Source organism: Camellia sinensis, chromosome 8 (genome assembly GCF_055761805.1).
Source record: "Camellia sinensis isolate YWXY chromosome 8, ASM5576180v1, whole genome shotgun sequence".
Classification (NCBI taxonomy): Eukaryota; Viridiplantae; Streptophyta; class Magnoliopsida; order Ericales; family Theaceae; genus Camellia; species Camellia sinensis.
In genome coordinates, this window is record NC_138968.1 from 160,546,196 (window position 1) to 160,551,248 (window position 5,053).

Genomic DNA, 5,053 nt, shown 5'->3' on the forward strand with positions numbered 1-5,053 from the left:
TGGATCTCTTTAAGATGCCCTTGTTTGGCCATTGAAAAAGCATTTGCCAAACGCCACTTAACATAGTTGTAACAACCCTCATACTGTTTACTGATTAGGGACTGATTGATTACCGATAATCACCGATTATTGCTAAACGGAACTGATGATGACTGATAACTGACTGATAATTGAACTGATTTAAGTACTGAACTGACTGACTGAAATTGGAAACCGAATTGATTGTGTACATGTTAGTTAAATTGCATTCTATCTGTTTGACAGTATGATTATCTGTTCATGTTCATATGTTTAAACTGCTAATTGAAGGCCTTATCGGCGGCCGAATCCGAAACCGATTAGTGTTCTATGACCCTCATAATTTATGTGATTTTATAGTATAATTATCTGAAAATTGATTAGGTATGATTAAATTAGATTAAATAAGCTAATTAAAGAGTTTGACTTAATTACCGAATTGCCACCCTTAGTGGTCCACTCAAATACACACACTTGAGCCTTATGTACACACTTGTAGAACATTTCATCAGCCATTTCTTCTTGTCTAGCCGACCTTAGAGAGAGAGAGACTTGAGGAGTTGATTTCATCTCAATTTTGCTTGTGAATCGTTTGGAAATTGAAGAAATTGTTGAAGAGATTGCATGGTTGAGCTCCATTCTTGAACTACAAGACTTAAGGTAGCTCCATTGTCTTCCTGTTCATGTTTTGAGTTGATTCTTGCATGATTCATGCTTCATTGTAGAACTAAGTCATATTTCGGCTCATTGTTGTTGATTTGAAGCTCAATCTTTGCATGCATGTTAGTATTGATGAGTATGGAGGTTGTAGTCCATGTTTCATCACATGCATGTCCATCTTTTGGTCATACTCCATGAGTTCATCTTATTTTTGAAGGTTTGACCTCTTTTGAAACAGCATCGAAGCTTTGAACATGATTTAAGATCATGCATGTCATGTTTGAAGATTGTTCTTGAAAATGATTTGAAATTGGTTTGAAATTGGGTTTGAATTAAACACCCTTGGGCTTTGATTTCTCAAAATTGAGCTTGAATCGTGTTATTCCATGTGTTTATATGAGTTTTCCAGAAAATGAGCCCAAGAGGATCGGTTTTGAGTTGTTAACAACTTGGTTTTGAGCTTGGAGGTGCAATCTGGGTTTTCCAGATTTTGCACTTCCGCTCGAGCGGATGAAGTACCGCTCGAGCGTAGAATTCGAGCATCCAGTATCTCTGCACTGTTCTGCAGTCCGCTCGAGCGGAGGATTGGGCGCTCGAGCGGAGTCAGGTCTCACGCTCGAGCGGGCATCGAGCGGAGATTTCACCCATCCAGTACTTTCATGGTACGCTCGAGCGGGAAAGTTTACGCTCGAGCGGGTACCTTTGTTTCATGTACGCTCGAGCGGGGAAACCTGAGCTCGAGCGGAACTCTGTTTTCTGAAAATACTTTTCAATGTACATCTTTGCATCCTCATCCCATTCTAGGCATTCTTAGGCCCAGATTAAGACATCTTAATGAGGATATAGATGTAGAACACACCAAGGCAAATTAGGGATTAAGTTATCATCTTTCCCAGCTGTGTAGCTTAGTGTGTGTTCAATCTGTTAACTGTGTAGGGTTGGCGACTGGAGAGACACGCTCTAGCATACTGTAGCCCAGAACTCTGTGAGTAACGATTGTGTAAAGATATGTTCACAAATGATTATTTTCTGAACAACTGAACTGTACTGTTTTCTGAACTGATTACTGTTAACTGAATGAATGTATGTCCTTTATTTCTGAACTGTACTGTGGCATCCTTAGCACCTACTGTTTACTGTTACTGTTACTGTTACAGAGATCTCTGTCGGTTCCCTCGTGGAACCACTACTGTTTACTGACTGATGGCCATCATTACTGTTCGGTCTTTCAAGACCTACTGTTACTGTTATGCTAATGGATGTACCACATATGACTGTTTACTGTACTGAACGACTGAAATACTGATTAAATTGAACTGTTTTCATTACTGTAAGGACATTCATTCTAAACCCCTTTACGCTTTATGTTATTCACTGGGCTTTAGCTCACTGCTCATATATATATGTAGGTGTGCAGGCACCAGACCGCAGCTAGAGGCGTCAGGGTTACTCCAGTTTTGTCAAGCCAGCCTTTATGCCTCACTGTGAGGTTCCGAGTTGCCATGCTATGGCTTGGGGGTGTTTTGTTTGTTTTTCCCCCTTCTGTACTGTTTTACGGTTACTGTTCTGTAGACCGTGTGTTACTGTACTGTTATCTAGGGTCGAGTCCCTAGTCTAAATGATTGTAAATATTGTGTATACTGTTCTGTACTGGTTGTAAATGTATGAATGCATGAAAAATCTTTTTGGCATACAGACTGTCACAGCTCATTGGACATTGTTTAATTACTGTATTGGCTTCCGCCAGGCCCTGCACTCTGTTTTACTGTATCACTGTATCTGCAGGCCTTCGGTAATCTCGGATTACTGGCCGGTTACGGTGCTAAACCCATAGGGCCGGGTTTGGGTCGTGACAGAGTGGTATCAGAGCGATACTTACCACGAGTTATACCGCACACACGTGTCCAAATGAGCTATAGGGTGTCCTAGAAAAGTGATTAGGGCATTTCATGAACTTGAAAAGTGTGTGGTTATGTCATGACTGAATACATGCTAATGTGGTAAACTGTTAAACAAATGACTGCTTATGTTTAAAACTGTTATAACTGCTTATAGTGAAATGGACAATGCAAATGAACCTGAGTCCTCATCTACTGAGGCAAGAATGGAAAGAATGGAAAGAATGATAGAACTGATAACTGCTAGACTGGAACAACAACAGAACCAACAGCCCCCACCTCCTCCTCCTCCGGTACAGCCGGAGCCTAATGTGAATGTGAATGATGGGGATATTATTGCTCTCACCCATAAATTCAGCAAGATGAAACCGCCATCCTTTCAGGGAGGCCTCGAACCATTAAAGGCTGAAGCTTGGGTGCTTGAAACAGAAAAACTATTTGAAGTGTTTCCGTGCTCAGAAGCGAATAAAGTATTGTTAGCTACCTTCACCCTACAAGAAGAGGCTAGAAGGTGGTGGATGTTGATCCGCGACGCAAATACTGTTATGACTTGGGCTCAGTTCAAGGAGTCCTTCTTTGAAAAGTATTTCCCTCAGTGTGTCAGGGATAGGAAAGTGACTGAATTCGAACAGCTGAAGCAGGGCACAATGTCCGTTGCAGAATATGAGACGAAATTTACCGAACTTGCCCGATATGCACCGCATATGGTGGATACTGAATATAAGAAGGCCAGGAAATTTGAAGGTGGCCTTAATGTGGCAATACTTGACCGGATAAATGTTTTGAAATTACCGACTTTTGTGGGTGTTCTCGACCGGGCATTGATGGCCGAGTCGAACATTGCAGCGGTGAAGCAATCTGAAACACCAACAGCTGAATGGCATGGTAAAAGGCAGGGTTTCAAATTCAAGAAAGGCAAACATAACCCGGCCAACAAGAAACAGAATACGGGGTCCACAACTAACCCCAGCCAAGGGAGTGGGTTCATACCACCCTGTCCTGAGTGTGGCAAGAAGCACAAGGGGGTCTGCTACAGAGTATCTGGAGCTTGTTACAGGTGTGGCAAGGTGGGCCACATGGTTAAAGACTGCCCCTCTGCTCCACAAGCCAGTAGTAAAGCTGCACCAAGCGCAGCAGCATCGGCTGTAGCACTAAAGCCTAACCCCAGAGCTACCGGGAAGGAGCCTGTGAGGCAAGGCCGAGTGTTCGCACTAGTACCGGGAGACGTGCAAAACACTGAGACCGTTGTGTCAGGTATCCTCTCTATCTGTATGCAAAATGCATATGTATTGATTGATTCGGGGTCTACGCATTCTTATGTATCGCATGCTTTCTCACGGAAATTGAATAGACCCTTAGAACCTATGAACTATCTGTTAGCCGTATCATCACCCGTAGGGGGATCTATGACATGTGCTTATATGTACCCCGCATGTGAAATCATTGTTGGGGATATGCATCTGTTTATTGATTTACTGCCATTGAACATTGATCATTTTGATGTCATATTGGGAATGGACTGGTTAACAAAATATCATGCCACTATTGACTGTGTGACCAAGCAAGTTGTTTTCCGTCCACCTGGTTTGCCTGAATTTGTGTTTAATGGGAGTGGAGTAGTACCTCCTCCGTATTTGATTTCGTCAGTGAAAGCTGTTAAATTAATTAGAAAGGGGTGTAAAGGATATCTGTGTTCTGTACTGACTGTGTCTACTGATGATAGTGTTAAAACTGATGTGAATTGTATTCCTATAGTCAGGGAATTTCCAGATGTTTTTCCAGATAATCTTCCAGGAGATTTGACTGATAGGGAGATTGAATTTACCGTTGATGTGATTCCCGGAACACAACCAGTTTCTAAAGCTCCTTACAGAATGGCTCCAACTGAACTGAAGGAACTGAAAGTGCAATTGCAAGAGCTGTTAGATAAAAAGTTCATCAGACCTAGCACTTCGCCATGGGGTGCTCCTGTTTTGTTTGTCAAGAAGAAAGATGGCTCACTGAGACTGTGCATTGACTACCGTGAACTGAATAAGGTAACTGTAAAGAACAAATACCCTTTGCCACGCATTGATGATTTATTTGATCAGTTACAGGGTGCACAAGTGTTTTCTAAGATTGATCTCAGATCGGGGTATCATCAACTGAAGGTTAAACCGGAAGACATTGATAAAACTGCTTTTAGAACAAGGTATGGACATTATGAATTTCTAGTTATGCCTTTTGGAGTCACGAACGCACCAGCTGCTTTTATGGACCTCATGAACAGAGTTTTTAAACCGTACCTTGATGACTTTATTGTTGTATTTATCGATGACATATTGATTTACTCCAAAAGTATAGAACAGCATGAACATCACCTGAGACTTGCCCTACAAACCTTAAGAGAACAGAAACTGTATGCTAAACTGTCTAAATGTGAATTTTGGCTTGATCATGTTATGTTTTTGGGGCATGTTGTTAGCAAAGATGGGATT